The 16,738-nt window shown below is 50.8% G+C and overlaps 1 protein-coding gene and 1 long non-coding RNA gene across 6 annotated transcripts in view; one reads left to right on the forward strand and one right to left on the reverse strand.

Moving 5' to 3' along the window:
- SLC2A9 (solute carrier family 2 member 9) overlaps positions 1 to 16,738 on the forward strand; it is a 227,177-nt gene that overhangs the window by 11,554 nt on the left and 198,885 nt on the right. The window contains exon 2 of one of the 5 annotated variants that reach the window (XM_035714584.2): positions 9,031 to 9,208. The exons of 1 other annotated variant lie outside the window; for it this stretch is intronic. The gene's annotated coding sequence lies outside the window, so the exon portion shown is untranslated. Of the gene's footprint in view, positions 1 to 9,030; positions 9,209 to 9,798; positions 9,855 to 9,974; positions 10,129 to 16,738 lie in introns of those variants that run through there. 3 more of the 5 variants (XM_025437830.3, XM_025437829.3, XM_025437827.3) reach the window with 3 other exon arrangements.
- LOC112653585 (uncharacterized) lies at positions 1,630 to 10,758 on the reverse strand. Its single transcript, XR_003132287.3, has 5 exons — positions 10,621 to 10,758; positions 5,467 to 5,654; positions 4,351 to 4,485; positions 4,195 to 4,269; positions 1,630 to 1,789 (listed from the first exon to the last, which is right to left on the reverse strand). It is a non-coding gene; the product is annotated as an uncharacterized LOC112653585 (long non-coding RNA).

Genomic DNA, 16,738 nt, shown 5'->3' on the forward strand with positions numbered 1-16,738 from the left:
AAAGTAATATCTTAACTTTCTAGTAATATCATGTAACACAAGAGATGCAAGTCAATCAGGATAAGCCATGATTTTCACAGAGCACAGGATGAAGAAAAGGGGAAATTGAGTCAGACATTCAGAGAATCATTGGCTCTCAAAGAGGATGGAGAGAAGAATGTGTTACCAAAAAGGATGGGGGGATGTGTAAGGTTTCCTTAACTGCTCCACAATGCCTGACTCCGAGTTTTTCTGCGCCACAGCGCTTGTCCTGCTCAGAGAGAATCGGATTTTCCTTTCCAAAAAAGGGGATCACAGCTCAGCAGGCTTCCAGATGTTGCCCAGGGTCATAGGGCTAAGTCCTCAGAATTGGAACCCTGCCTGGTGTGTCTGAAGCCAGAGTCCCTGTGTTGCACTATCAAGACCCTTCCTGGAGAGTTTGAGGGAGGATGACAGTGCCTCTCCAGCCTGGTCTGAGGACGTGGGCCACATGGTGACCGAAGCAAAGCCAGGTCGCCTGCTCCCCGAGCACCAGGCCTAGTGTGCCAGACCCAGCACGGGTTGTGGTCTCCTGTCATCCTTGGAACTGCCATGGGAGTGGGTCACTATTCCTGGCCTCACCCTGGTCTAAACCCCCATCATGTCTCACGTGGACCAGACTGTGTCTTCCTGCATCTACTTCATCACTGTCGTCCCCCTGGCCCCCAGTGCTAACACCCCAGCGCTGCGTGGCTGCCTGAGAGGCTGGCCTCATCGTCCCCCTCAACCCCCTGCCCAGGTTTAGAGAACTTCAATCCTTCCCATTGCTCTTAGGATTCAACCCCACATCCCTAACCTCATCTACAAGGCAGGCCAGGCCCAGCACCACAGTCCCTCCAACCCTCACACACAAGCACCTTCCAGCCCAGGCCTTTCTGCTTGCTGCCCCTTCCCCATAGACTGGCACACGACCCCCACCCCACAGACACACGTAGCAGACTGTCACTCCTCAGCTTAGGTCAGAATCTCCTGATGCCTCTTATACCACCTTACACCATTTTCTAGAATTTTTCATTTACACCTAAACACCTATCCAAGTGTGTGGTTGTTAATGTCTGATTCCCCATGATGTGTAAGGGCCAGGAAGGCAGGGTCCTTCTCTGCCTTGTTCAGTTCTGAGGCCATAACGCCTAGAACACAGTGGGCCTGACATGGAGCGGGTGCTCAGCACACACCGTTGAATGAATGAATGAGTGAATAAACGGGTGCATGAATGGGTGAACCCCAAACAGGACAGCTGCATGCCTCCTCTCCAAGACCCTGTTTTACCTCTGTTAAAGTATGTTGGAACATTCTATGTCTGTGACTGTCCCCTACCCCCGACCATGGTGCATTCCGAGGTGCCAGGAGCGAAGCCTTATTCATCTCAGTATCCATGGTGCTCAGGATTGAGAACAAAGTCAACCTCAGGATATGTGGCATCTTCCTCCTCTGGTTCTGCTAAGTAGCCACGTCACTCTGAGTCATTTGTTTCTTCATTTCTAAAATGAAGTTCTGCAGCATGATTCCCCTGATCCCTTAATTACTGGGGCTGATAGTCTAGGATTTCGTAACCAGAAGCATTTACTGTTTCCTTTAGAAACAAAATACATTTGGGGAATTCCTGTTAGCATCCTGCCGTGCCCATTGAGAGGTGCTTTGGAACCCCTCAGAGAGTCAATCTCCAAACACAGAGCTGTCTTGGGCGACCAGGGAGCAGAGGCCTCCCTTACTTACTTTGGAAAATACACCACACATCCCACTGGTCTTTAGCTGGTCAGGAAATCTGAAACTAATTAGATAGGATCAGTAAGCAACTCAGCCCAATTTCAAAATGCTTTCGTGCAATTAGGCTTGGCCAGGAACTAAAGGTCATAAGCCAGCCTATTAGCCACAGGAACCATTGAATAATAACAAATCTGATCTTTATAATGCTGCTTAAGGCTTGACTTCTCAAACAGAGACGAGATTTTATTCCTTTTTTCTAATCTGAGAAGAAACCAGAGGGAGTTAACGGCAGGGGTGAGCGTGGAGAAACTAGCCTGCTTGTGGAGCTCATCTGTACCCCCTTGACCCCCGATGCCCCCCCCCCTTTGAAAAGCCTCTTCCTCAGCTGCTGTCACAAATCAGTACACGTCTAGAGTCCCGTCACCCCTCAATCCAACCCCGCTAGGAGGCAGGGTTGCTCACTTCTCTGCCCCGGGCACAGCAGACAAAGTGTCCTGTTTGGGATCCGGCAGGTAGCGTTGGACTCTTTGAACTCACTCTCAGTAAGTGAAGAGTCAGCATTTGTTCCTCTAAGCCTCAGTTTCCAAATATGTAAAATAGGGATGATAATGACCTCCCACAGTGGCTTGCTGTGGAAATCATGAGGTTACTCACATGACATGGCCTGGTGGAGACTAGCACATGTGAGAGGCTCAATGAGAAGAATTCTTTTTTTAAAAAAAATATTTTATTTATTTATTCGTGAGAGACACAGGCAGAGAGAGAAGCAGGCTCCCTATGGGGATCCCGATGCAGGACTCGATCCCAGGACCCCAGGATCATGACCTGAGCAGAAGGCTGACGCTCAACCACTGAGCCACCCAGGCATCCATCCCAACAATTCTTTTCTTGGATGCTGACCTAAAAGACCAGAGGGCCTTTATATTTATCTAGTCTAGGGTTTCTCAAAGTGTAGAACTCAGGATACACTTTAGTTGTTCGTGCACGTGAAAGCTTTTATTTACACGCTTATTTTAATGTCCATTAGGTTGCGTGTGTATCATTGCTTAACGCCGTGGTCCTTAACCACAGCCACACATTACAATTGCCCAGGGAGCTTTTAAAATGCTCCAGCCCAGAGCGGGGCCTGACTTTGAGATTTTAGACAACATTCTGCAAGCACATTTCACATTAATGTGAAAAGCCAGGATGAGAACTACTGGCTTAAGGCAAAGCTGGGTAAAAAATAGAAATTACTCAAAGTAACATATCAACAAGGCAGCCAGCTAAGGCTGACGTTGGGGAAACACAGATAAGCCAATATTTTTTGAGGGCCACATGTCAGGATCAGCTGCGGGTGAGGTGGTTTGGTGCTTGTTAAATTTCAGATGCCTTGTCCCCTGCCGGGTCCATTAAATCAGAATCATGAGGGGTGGACCTGGAAGACCTTTGTTCTCATCAGCCTACCTGGCCCTGGTTCTCTGGAAGGCATTCAGGAGTCACTCATCTTGTAAAGGTTAAGGCCATGCTCGGAAGGAAGGGAGGCACTCTGTGGTCCGCCCAACATAAGAGAGAGGGGGACGCTGGCCAGCTGATGTCAGCCAATCACACTTTGATACTTGGGAGGTATTGAGCCAACACTCAGTCCAGGGCAGCAAGGGGCACAGATGATGTAATTCTGGGTTCACTAGGAGGTAAGGCTTCCCTGAGTGTGTCCCACCCAGTTCCCTAGGACTGGAAGGAGGCAGAAAGGCAGGATGAATGCCCCTTCCAGGAGCATACTGTAAGAATCTGTGCAGCAAAAGTGTTTCCTAGGTGGTAACTTTCAAGTAAGCTTCATGTTCAGACAGGTAGTGGGATAGTGAATAACTCCCCTTCTAGAACCTCCAAATTTGCTGCCCAGAAGGCATGGATAGATCATCTGGAGAATTCCAAACCTACTTATCTCTGCTGTGCCTGGTCGCAGTAGGAGCTGGGAGATTGTGGAGGAACTGAAGAGGAAGGGAAACCCTTTCACACTGAGTAAATCCCCTGGCAAGGATCTACACTAAAGGCAGCAGGCAAGCCACTTAGTCCAGTGTCTGCAGCTCGAAAACGGGTTCTTGCAGGATGATCAGGGGGATGGGATGCAAGAGTGGATTTCAGGCTTTGGCACAGGATAGGGAGCTGATAATAACAAGTGGTTACTTGTCACAGGACAGACGTGGTGCAAACTGACTTCCCTCTTAGCTATGCAGTCAGCACTCGCTAGGCTGCAGAGCCCAGCTAACTTGTTTCAGGGGCTCTCCTCGATGCCTGTAAAATGAGGCTTTCAGTTTAACTCAGTTCAAGATACCCTGGCTTGAGAGCTCTCCAGGAAGTGCTGGCCTCTCTTGGCTAGGATGAAGCCATGCGGGGAGGGGGTTGTAACCTGTAATGGGGCCGGGGGCTGGGGGGGACCTCTGTTCCTTTGAGCATCCCTTCTCGGGGTCTCATCCAGTAGAATCCTACCTGGTGGCAGCTCTTGATTTTATTCTAGCCTCTGTCCTCGGGGGTGGTACTTGCCAAGGCTGCTTCATGGGTTGCCTTTGAAAACAGATGAGATGATATAAACTAGTAACCAGAGTAAATAATAATCTTATTGAAGGTAACAATTTACTTACTTACATACTTCCTGATGGGTGGATGGATGTCTAGATGGACGGGTGGGTTGGTTGACCGATTACGAAGACTTTGAGAACTGCAGATGGGAAGAGCCATGGGGAGCTTTGTTGTCATGGGAGAAGTAGCGAGTGTCCTAAGCTGAGAACCAAGAAATGCAGTTTAGTTGTGACTCATTTACAACTCCTTGTGTGACCTCCGGTTACCTCTCTGCCCTTTGGTCTTCTCGTCGTTAGTATAATGTGTGGGCTCCCCACAAAATTCTAGGGAGGACTACCTCTGATGATAAATGTGATAAATCTATAAATTGCAGAACTCTATAAAAACATTATTTTTTCCAGTTATTATTTAATTTGCATTATATCATCAGTTCCTCACAAAGCACCTGTGACACAGGGGAGTAGCATCTCCAAGTCCAGAAGGTGCCAAAGACATACTTTCTCATCGCTAATGCTAGCTTTGCTTGAGGGGTCATTTCTGGGCCACCCAGCCACATTCCTGCAAAGATAAGCCCAAGTGGGAAGTGGGAAAAGTGCCCATGGGAGCCAGGAGTCCAGGCACCCAGAGTGAAATGGAGTCCACAGTGCCTGCAAACCATCTCTGAGGGAAATGTCCACCATGACTCCACCTCCCTCTCCACTGGGTGGTTCTGTCATCATGCATTCGTTATTTCTTAGTATATTAGTTCCTGTTTTGTCCATTTCGTTTTAGTGTCAGTGCCCTCGACTCTTCCCAGAATCATGTGTGTCCAGAACTGTGTGCCGGGAGCTGCCAAGCTTGGGGGTGGGGGGAGTATGGGCTCAACTGTGTCTCCCCCAAAAATCATGTTGAAGTCCTAACCCCCAGTTTCACAGAATGTGAACTTAATTGGAAATAGGGTCATCACAGATGTAAACTGGTTAAGATAAAGTCTTCCTGGAGAAGGATGGGGCCTAATCCAAGATGACTGCTGTTTTTATAAGGAGAGGACACACAGGGAAAGGCCAAGGGAGGACATGCATGGAGGCTGGCGTTATGGCTGCATGCCAAGGAACGCCAAGGGTGGCCAGTGACACCAGAAGCTAAGAAAAAGTGGAGCAGCTTCCCCCCTAGAGCTTTCAAGGCAGCACAGCCCTGCCATACCTGGTCTGAGATGTCTAGCCTCTAGAACTGGGAAAAAATAGGTTTCTATTGTTTGAAACTCCCCGGATCACACAATGCGAGGTGATGAATGAAGTCAAGGAACTGAGGGCTCTGATTTCCAGCCCTGCCTCAACTGCCCACACTGGCCGTGCCTCCTTGGGGAGGTCTCTGGACCGCACATTTCCTATCTGTGAAAAAGAGAGAATTGTGTCGGGTCAGTATTTGCCAAACTTGCTGATAATTAGAATTACTTGGGACACTTATTAAAATTATAGCTTATGGGGCACCTGGGTGGCTCAGTTGGTTAAGCATCTATCTGTAGTTCAGGTCGTGATCCCAGGGTCCTGGGTTGGAGCCCTCCGCGCTCAGCTGGGGGCCTGCTTCTCCCTCTCCCTCTGCCTCCCCTTCCTGCTCATGCTCTCTCTCTCTCTCTCTCAAATAAATAAATAAAATCTTTTCGAAATGTGAAAACATAAAACTATGGCTTATTAGACCTTTCCTCTGGATTTTCGGAGTCAGTGGATCTGGGGCAGGGCCAGGAATCTACATTTTTGAGAAACTCCAGATGGTAGCAGTAACTGGCACTTTGCAGTCACTGCCTTCTCTGGTGTTCTAGGCTTCTCAAGGGTGAAGCTTTGCCCCTTGACCCCATGCACTCTATTGCAAGCCTACCATGGATGGTGCGTGTTGAAATCTCTGTCCCCTACCCAGACTGCAAGCCCAAGAGGGCAGAACCACATCTGTACCTCCAGCACGTTGCCTGGAAGACAGCCAGTGTGCCTAGGAGTCATGTACTGAAGGAAAGGATAAATCATCTTTCCTGCAGACATCCCGCTCTGGCATGTGTGATCAAGGACCTTGCAAGCTCTTGTTCTCAAGCTGCAGATGCACCTCCCTGCTGCCAGTCTGGACCAGTCTCTGACTCCAGTCCACTCTTCATGCTTTTTTTGGAGGAACACAAATTCAGTGTTCTACTACAGTTGCAGACGCAGCTCTAAGTCACTGGATCCTACGGAGTGAGTTACGGGATTCTTCCCATTTTATAGGTAGGGAAAAAACTGAGGCTTCCAGAGGTTGAGTGACTTGCTCAAGGTCACAGTCAGTGCGGAGCTCTGATTTGAACTTAGGGGGTCCAGTGTCAGCACCTAGATCTCTCTGTCCCACCACCGTCCCACCACTCACAGTAAACCCTGTGCCAACGGGATCTCGACCAAGCAACTGGACCAGCCCATCTTTTGTCCCGCTTTCCTCTCTGGAAAGATCTGTCATGCTTCTACCCACTTGCTGCACTCTGGTAGCTCCTCTCCCTGTTGGCCCTTCTCTCTGGGCTGTCCTGCCGGAAACTTCGTTCCTTCCTACACGGAGAGCTGTGCCTCTGGGGAGTGAGCCTCTGGTGTGCGTGGCCATCATAGCACACGTTTTAACTATTGTACCTCGCCCACCCAGCATAAGCCCTCTCTTCCTTTGTGTCTTTGCTCACATGTGACCTCCTGGGTGAGGGCTTCTAGAACCATCTTTTAAAAATTTGCAATGTCCACCCGACAGCCCTCTATTGCCCCCTTCTTTGTGTTTTTTTGCATGGCACCTATCCCAATCTAATAAACTATCATTGAATTACACATGTGATCTACCGTCTGCCTCCCCTCCCTCGAATGTAAGCTCCACGAGGACAGAAGTTTGGTCTGCGGGATTTCATGGCTCCACTCCCAGTGCCAGGAACAGCGCCTGGACCGCAGCTCGAGCTCTCCCAGGGCTTGCCCAGCGACGAAGGAGCACGTGCCTCAGTGCTGAGTGTGTCTCCCTCTGACGACTGTGAGCTCCTTTCAGGAAGGACTTCATCTGGTTCATGTCTGGACCTCCAGCAACGAACAAAGGGCCTGGCTCTTCGGACAACCTCAGGAGGCCTTGTCCAAATAAATGAATGAGGAAGTGAGTGACCAAATGAGTGAATTAGCAGGTGGATTTCTTTTCCAGAGTGGTTTGCTTTTGGCAAAATGCAGCGACTACATTTCCACTTGTAGCCTCGCCTGTGGCTGCTCCTCAGGCTGGAATGCACCCCAAACACCACCTCGGGGACGTTTATAGCCTTAGGAGGTCATTTGGGGTCGTACAGGTGGAACAGAGGGGCCCAGTGCAGCTAGCCGGGGCATAGCGCCATCCACTGGGGTGTCAGTCTCCACTCTGCCCTTCCCTTGCTCCTCTGCTTTCCTCTTCCCTAGAGGGAGAACTGGGCTTCCCCTCACTTTGTGAGAGGAACTGGCCTCCTCACCCCAACCCCACAGAGGAAGTGCCTCTGCTTGCTCAGCCACCTCCAGCAGCTGCGTGTCAGGGAACAGAGAGGAGGAAGGGGGCAGCGCTGCAGGTGACTGTCCACCCCCCGCTCCCAGAGCCGCCTGGCCCCGTGGCACTTGGATGTGCTGTCCTGTGTTTTTTCTTCCCGTCGTCTCTATCGGGCCCAAGCTTCAGCAGACCCAGGAAAGCAACGGTCCACCTCGGAGGGCTAAGGTGCTTGTGGGTGTCCCCTCCAAGTCCACTGCTGGTTCTCCACCCTGAGCATTGTCACAAGCCAGGGAAGGACTGCTTGCTGGCTGGAAGAGAGGTGAAGGGGGAGTCTGGCAGAGTTGAAGCTCACAAGCTGGTGCTCCTGCTGGGCGAGCAGGGTCCTCTCTTGCTGCAGAAACCAGTGGGCATTTCCCCTCCTTGGTGCAGAGGCGTGGACCCTGGGGGCTTCCCTGGAGCAGTGAGGAGTCTGTGCTGCTTTGGGCAGAGGGGTGAGCCTGAATGCTCGATGCACAGCTCAGAGGATGTGCGGCGGGGCCAGGAAGCTGGGACCGGCAGCCAGGGCCCCCAGGTCAAGGGGATCTCAGAAACGGTCATCGGTCTGGCTGGGAAGAAGGCCTGTAATCTCAACCTTCAAGATCAGAGCCAGCAAAGGAAACAGATTCAGAACTCTGCTAACTGTACAATTTGAAAGAACACATAGATTCTCTTCATTTTTTTTATGCTTCCTTAACAGTTGCCTAATTAGCTCATTGGCCTAATTCATCCTTTCCTTCAAAGAAACAAACTGTCTTGCTCCATTCTTTGATCTATTCATTCCTTTAAGTTGCATATTGATTTCTTCCCATTCACTCTTCTGCTAATTAATTAATTAGCTAATTAATCAATGCAAGATATTTATCAGGCGCCACATTTCAGGCTGTATTCTAGGTGCCAGGCACAGCGGTAAACGTGACTGGATGGCTGAGTAGGGTTTCAGGAGGAAACCGAACCCACTCCATACAATTCAAGTGACTTACAGAGCTGGGGATAGGGGTACAAGAACAGCTGTAGAATGGCCAGGATCCCCAAGAGAGCGATAAGCCATTGCCGCTGGCCCTGAGGGCAAGGCAAAGAAGTGGCATTGAGAAGCAAGGTGGAGGAAGGCCCCCTGCAGGGATGTGTGTTTGGTGTTTGGGGACCCCATCCCCTCAGCTATTGCCAGAGCTGCCAGATTGGCAGTGGGGGAGGGAGTAGCAGGGAAGAAGCACCCACCTCCTTCTCTTCCCATCCTTTGGTTTCCAGGGCTGATAGCTAGTTTCATGGAAGTTGACCAAAGCCATCCCTCGGGCTTCCCAGGGCAAGAGCAGGACAGAGACCATGAACACTGGAGCCAGGGAGGCAAGGAGAGTGACCAGCCCAAGACCCATTCCCAGCGGCCTGGGCTACACATTCCAGCTGCAGAATGGTGATCAACAACCAGGTAAATATTCAGCACATGCTGACTGGTGCCAAAAGAAAACCAGGGCAGGATAGATGGAGGGTATGCGAGGGTGATGAATTATGAACTTGGGTTTCATATCAGGTGATCGGGGGCAGGGGGGCTCCCCAATGGATCTTATTTGAGTGGAGACCAGAGGGGAAAAAGTTAGGAGTCCTTTACAGACCTGGGGGAGGGTGTTCCTGGCAGAAAAGAGCAGAACCTCTAAGCCGAGAGTGGAGCAGAGCCACTTGAAGGCACCAAGGGAGCCAGTTGACCAGAGTGGACAGGTAGGTGGAAGGAAATGAGGGGGACAGGGTCAGGTATGAGTCATCAGGGTCAGAGGCCGAAGCCCTTGCTAAGGCCTGTGAACGTAACCCTGAGCCAAGGGGGTCAGCTGCTATGGGGTGGGGGAGGCATTTTCTGAGCACAGGGGGACCAGATGCAGCCTACATTATAAAGAGCACGTAGCTGCTCTGTGGGGAAGTGGGGGGCCGGGGCAGGGGGAGTGGCAGGGAGAGCAGACAGAGAGCCCTGGCAGTGGCTCCTCCCAGAGCTGGCAAGACAGCTTGGACTAGGGCTGAGAAGTAGGAACAGATGGGGGGAGGCGGTCAGATCCTGGATCCGGGAGGCGAGGTGTGGACGGCAGGTAGGATGGCGATGTTCCTTACAGGGATCGGAAGACTGACTTTGGAGGAGCTGGTTTGGAGGGGGAGCAGGGGAGCGGGGCCGGCTGTGGACCTTGTGAGTTCGAGATCACGGTTATCCAGTCAGGTGTGCTGATTGGTCACGGCCCTGCCAGGGCCCGCCCTGGCCTCAGACACATGACTCCCCTCCAAGTGCTTGCTCGGCTAGGAACTGACCTGGCCACTTCATCGGCTTCATTTGGTCACCTTAATTCTGAGGATCCGTTTAGGACCCAAGTAAGTGTCCATGTCACGTGGGCTGGCCAGGAACGTGGGACACCTGGGCTGGGATTTAATCGTGGGAGTCGTCAGCATGCAGGTGGGACCAGAGCCGCCCAGGAAGCCAATGCAGAGAGAATAGGGCGAGAGGGAGGACGTGGCCCCAGAGAAGAACGCATGGAAGGCGGCCAGGGAGGCAGGAGAGAACCAAGCAGCAGCTCCTCAGAGGAGCGCTTCCAAGTCTCGGGATAATCCCAGCCAGCTGGCGTCTGGCCCACAGCCCTTCCTTTGACATCTATGGGCCACACGCTGAGTCTCCCTGCAGATCACAAATTCACCCAGACCTGCTCCGGGCCGCCGGAGGCTGCTCCATTCTTGTTTGTCAACTCTGGTCAAGTTGAACAAGAACCTGGGAGAAACTGAATGAACAGCTAAGTATAAATATTTGCTTGGACCCTCTGAATTTCATAAGTGGTTGACTTAAAAGTGCTAAAAATAGGCACAACTTACCAGTCTCTGCCAGGTGTGCAGTAGTATTAGGTCCACACATTAATCCTCACGGAGGGACATGTGGTCGTGTTTATGATACAGACAAGGAAGCTCAGCTCAAGGAGGTTAACTGAATTCCTTACGCTCACACGGTTGGCTGGTGGCAGTTGGGGTTGGAAGCTGGGTCACTGTGGGTGTCAGAGCCTCGGTCTTCCAGCCTAAACCAAACCCATGAGCTGAAGGAGGATCTGAATCTTCAGACATTCCACTCCACTTTTTTTCTTCTTCTTTTTTTTTTTTTTAAGATTTTATTTATTTATTTGAGAGGGAGAGAGAGAGCACAGAGGGAGAGGGAGAGGGAGAAGCAGACTCCCCGCTGAGCAGGGAGCCCGATGTGGGACTTGATTCCAGGATCCTGGGATCATGACCTGAACTAAAGGCAGACGCCTAACCAACTGAACCACCCAGACGCACCCCACTATTTTTTCTTTTTTTAATAACAAGCTGGTATTTCAAACTTACTTAAAATGGTGATCAAACCATTGATCATGCTTCTCCCTAAGGGCTTGAGAGGTCAGAGTAACAGTTCCATGAGGGCTCCTGTCAGACCCAAAAATGAAACCAAGCAAACACGTGATAGGCATTCACGGAGAGTTCTGGAAATACGCAGAAAACATGGGGAGCAGGCAGGAGAACAACCTGGTTAGGGGGTCCCTGATCCCCCACTGCTGGACACTGAGTGCCATTGCCACGAGACTCTCGCTAGACGATACTTTGCTTCCTTGGTGGTGCTCGCCGCTCTGTGTCAAACTCAGGCCCAGTGCTGGTGCGACCCCCTCCCCGGCAGCCAGTCTAGGCCAAACACTCTTGACAGAGGTTTCCGAGGGCAAGAGAGAGCTCAGCAGGCACTGCGGCTTCTCTGATTAGTTCATCACCAAATATACATTAAGTGCCTACTATGTGCTGGACTCTGTTCTGAGCGCTGGGGCAACAGCAGTGATAAGAGACAAGGTACCTGCCGCCCCCCCCCCCCATGGAGTTGCATTCTGCAGGGGAGAAAAGACAGGAGCCCCAAAACAAATAGAAAAGAGAACTTCAGGTATTACATAGGTTGAAGGAAATAAAAGGTAAGAGAGAAAGAGGGAAGGAGGGAGAAAGGGGGACAGGGAGATGGAGAAGGACTCAGAAAGGGAGGGGGAGTGGAAGGGACAGGCAGACAGGCAGACTTGGGGTCAGGCTGGGTTCAGTTTAGGCAGGGTGATGGGAGAAAGCCTTCCTAAGGAGACCTGCAAGATAAGACCTGAGGGACAAGAGGGAAGCAGCCCTGCAGAGGTTTGGGGGCAGATCTCTGGCCAGAAGGAGCAGCAGGTCCACAGGCCCCAAGACAGCAGAACCTGGGTGTTTGTGAGGACGGGAGGAGGCCACAGTGAGGGCCATGTGGAGGCCGAGGGAGAGAGTAGAGTGACAAGTTGGAGAGGCAGACATGGACCTTGTCGCTGGGGCCCTTTCTGACCTTCTCAAGTCCCACAGCTGGTGGGCAGCAGAGCCAGGATCGGAAACCATTTGGGGAGGAAGCAATCCCTTGCTCTTCTCATATCACTTGGTAGAATGAGGAGGGTCTGGCTCTGGGTACAGGAAACAGCAAGCCAGGACTTGTTGGAGGAAAGCCACGGGAGGTTGTAAGCAGGGTGGGTCCTACCCCCGGGTGTTTGCAGAGGAAGTCACTTCTGCGCCACTGCATGGAGAGTATCTGTGGAAGGGGGGGTGAGCCGGGCAGCTGTCGGGAGGCTGTGGCAGGTGGTGCCCCAGGGACAGCTGTGCCATCTGCCCAGGATGTAGTCTAGAGCCCAGGTGGCAAGAGTTGCTGGGATTCGGGCAGGCACCAGGAGGGGATTTAGAGGGAGGAAGGAGTCTGCTTTTTGGCCTGGGGACTGGGAGGAGGCTGGACTAGGGAGAGGCCTGACGAAAGAGGGGATCTGGGCAGGGCTGTCGGAAGTTCAGTGTGCATATGGAAGGGTTGAAGGCGACAGATGAGTCTGGATGAGGTCGCCCAGGGTGAGAGGGAAGAGTAGAAAGGAGGCCATTAGGCTGGGTCTTGGGCTGCTCCACCATTGGCGGTCTCTCAGGGAAGGAGGAGCAGCTGGGCAGACTAAGGAAAAGGCAGCTAAGGGAAAACCACGCCAGTGTGTTGATGGGGAAGACAGGACAGGGAAGTTTCTAGAAGGACCCAGAAGGAAGAGGAATGGTCACCTTCATCAAAGCTGTTGAGAGGGCATAGGGGATTGATGAGGGACTTTGGAAGATTGATGGCCTCAGTAAGAGCAACTTGAGCGGTGTGACAGGTCAAAGCCTCTGCTGGAGCAGACTAAGGAAGTGCAGAGTAGAGACGGTGAATCCTCTGGGACATTTTAGCTATGCCAAAGAGCAAGGAAATGGGGTGAGAACAGAGGGTCATGGGGTCAAAGGAAGGTTTTTTTTTTCTAATTGAAGTGAACTTCAGGGAACATAAAATTAACCATTTCCTACATCCACAGTGTTGTGCAGCCACCACCTCTGCCTAGCTCCAAAACATTTTCATCTTCCCAAAAACAAACCCATTAAATATTGGCTTCCCATTGGCCCCCTACCCCAGTCCGTGGCCACCACTGACCTGTCTTTAGTGTCTGTGGATTTGTCTCTTCTGCACATTCCATTTAAATGGAATCATGAACAGGTGAATGTTTGTGTCTAGGTTTTTCACCTCAGCGTAAGGGTTTTCCAGGTTCTTCCACACTGTAAACATGTATCAGGACTTCATTCCTTTTTGAATGAATAATCCATGTGTGGATACATCACAGCTGTGTGTCCATTCATTAACTAATGGACGTTGGGATTGTTTCCACATTGCAACTACTGTAAATAGCACTGCTTCGAGCATTCATGTACAAGTTCTGTTTGAACACCTGCTTTCAATTCCCTTGCATATGTACCCAGGAATGATATTGCTGGGTCACAGAGTAATTCTATGTGTGCTCTCTGACGAATCATCAAACCGTTTCTCACGGTGGCTGAAGCAGTTGACATCCCCACTAGCAATGTAGGAGGCCTCTAGTTTCCACTCCCCACCCCCCCACCGCATCCTTGCCAACACTTCTAGATTGATTGATTGATTGATTGACTGATTTGAGGGGGGAGGTGCAGAAGGGGAAGGAGGAAGCAGACTCCCTGCTGAGCATGCAGCCCACCCAATGCGGGGCTCCACCTCATCACCTTGAGGTCATGACCTGAGCTAAAACCAAGAGTCAGACACTCAGCTGCATGAGCCACCCAGGTGCCCTCCTCTACTAATTCTTAGTTCAGTTTTTGTTTTTTTGATTGGTGATATCGAGACATCTTTGTATTTAGCCTAGAAAGATTCAGTAGAGAAGGAGAAATTGATACTGAAGGGAAACGGGATAACTGCTGGAAGAAGACCCTTGACTTGGGACACCTGGGTGGCTCAGCGGTTAGGCGTCTGTCTTTGGCTCAGGGCATGATCCTGGAGTCCTGGGATTGAGTCTTATATAGGGCTCCCTCCATGGAGCCTGCTTCTCCCTCTGCCTATGTCTTTGCCTCTCTTCTGGGTGTGTCTCTCATGAACAAATAAGTAAAATCTTTTTTTTTTTTTTTCAAATAAGTAAAATCTTAAAAAAAAAAAAAAGACCCTTGACAAAGTGAGAGGAATGTGTCTAAAAGACCCAAAATGGCAGATCCTCTGATGTGAGAAGTCTTTTGGATGCTGCACTGCCAAAGAGAGAGAGAGAGAGAGAGAGAGAGAGAGAGAGATGTGTCTGACGCCAAGGTCTCAAGGCTCACTCTGATGGGATTGTCCTCTCTGGTGAGGGGCTTCCCCATAGAGCAGCAAACGGAATGTGGGTGGAGGGTGGAATTGTGGGTCTTGCTTTAAATGTTAATTCTCGTCTATAAATCATGGTGCCTTAGGCAAGTGGGGTGACTTCAGGAACCCCAGTATGCTCGGCCATAGAATGGAGCTAACAAGCACTTAGTGGCTGCTCTTAGGATTAAATGAGGCTGTGTATAACCAGTAGGTGCCTACTAAATGCAGATCCTGTCCATTGGCTCATCCTTCTGACTTGATTGTGAATTACCTGATGAAAGTAAAAGGTTTATCCTTTGCAGACTTCTCAGTATCTAGCACGGCCACGTAATAGGTGCTCCATAAACACTGGAAAAAGAATAAATAAATAAACAAGAATAAAAATAGTGATCAACAAAGAGACTTCCCCAAACAACAGCAATACTGGACGCTTGCTACACGGCAGGCAATTCCAAGGGCGGCATCTCATTTGGCCTGTATTACATGACCCTGAGATGAGCACTCCCTTATCCCCACCTTGCAGGCAGGTGACTTGTCCCCTGTGACCTGGCTGGGGAGTGGCAGGCTGGGATTCAAGGTCTGACATCAAATCCCAGGCTCTTAGTCATCACATTATACTATCTATCCAGATGCTGCTAAACCAGCAGTTGAATAATCCTGGCATTGAGAATGACTTGCTGCAGCTAAAAAGAAGTCAAGAGAGAGGTCGGGTACTGGGGAAAGTAAGGGCTGGGCACCAGCTGGAGAACTGCGGAAGCTTTGGAAAGACTGGGGGAGCGATCGCATTGCCCAGGTGTGTCTGCACTTCCTTATGCACACCCCGGGCACAGAAATGGAATCCTCCTAGTGTGTCAGCCATCGGAGGGTGGTTGGTAAAGACACCTGCAGTAGATGCTTCGCAGGGGTCAGGTGATTTCTTCTCGTTCTCCAGGGCACCCTTTTGTCAGCCTCAAGGTTGGGAAACTGGGGAAATGGGATTAGCCATGAGCAGGTTTCCTGGGTGCTCTGAACTGACACCAAGAGAACTGGATGGGCTGTTCCAGGTGTCCCGAACAGTGCCACCTCCCAAAACCTAAGCACATGCCTGAACCAGGCACAGGGTCCCTTTTTCCCTGGTGTGTGGGACTCCCGGTGCCCATCCTCACTTCCTATACCCTCAGCTCTCTGTGAACTGGTCAGGAGGATGCTGTCGGGCTGCTTGGGCTCCTCATCTCTGTCCCTCACGTTTCTCTGCCCCTCCAGCCCTCCACTTATCTCAGAGTCCCAAAGATGGAGTAGGATTCCCAAGTGGGCATCTCTTTCAAGCTAGAGGGACAGGTCAGGAGGACATCGTGGTGTTCCTAAAAGAACGACAATGGCAGTGCCCCTGGGTACAGCATGTCAGAGGCGATGGCTCTCATGTATGTCTCCATGGGTTCATGGTTCTCCTACATCGACATCGACATAGATCTCCTACATCTCCTACATCGACAGAGTAGCAAGCGCAAACCCCTCGTCCCACTCACTTGGGCTTAGGACCCGATCAACATGCATCCATTTGTGTCCTGCTTTATAGCGGTTGCGTGTCATGTCACTTAACCCTCGCCACCGCCTGGACAGGTTGGTCCCGCGCTGGCCACAACGTCATGTTAGTGAGAAGCCCTCGACACCCAGGGAGGTCGGTCCTATCATCAGCAGTGGCTTCGAGGGAATACCTCTGCCTTTGACTCCGGTCCAGAACTTGTTGACCCTCACCTGGCATGTTTCTAATAAGCCGAACTAGCCATCGATAGTTCCCTGTTAATCATTTATCTCTCGCCCACCCGAGATAGGCTTCACGGAATGTTTACAGTAACAGCTGGATGCTGTTTAATCATTAATGCTGCTTTCTTTCACAATTTCCCAGGCTTATATCAGACTATATGGGGAGCTGGGTTATCTATGAGGCATATTCTCTTTGCTCTTTAGACTGTAACAGGCCAGGGAAGCCCCAGGAACCGGGTGAGCTATGCTCGCACACTTGGATTGGCTTTGGGGATGATTAAGAGTCGAGACTCTCGCAGAGCAGCTGGAATAAGGGAATTGAAAAGTGAGGAATTTGACAGTCAATTTGGTGAAGATTAAGTGAGAGAATGCACACGAAGGGCTTAGCATGGTGTTTGATAAATGTTAACATGAAAATGAAGTTGATTATGAGTGATTATGGCGAAGGCAATCATTCCAAGGGCTGCTAATCCAGTAATCTCCATCTGCCTTTCCCCTTCCTTCCTCCCTCCCTCTCCTCTCTCCCCTTCTCTCCCTCTC

The sequence above is a fragment of the Canis lupus genome, chromosome 3 (genome assembly GCF_003254725.2).
Source record: "Canis lupus dingo isolate Sandy chromosome 3, ASM325472v2, whole genome shotgun sequence".
Classification (NCBI taxonomy): domain Eukaryota; kingdom Metazoa; phylum Chordata; class Mammalia; order Carnivora; family Canidae; genus Canis; species Canis lupus.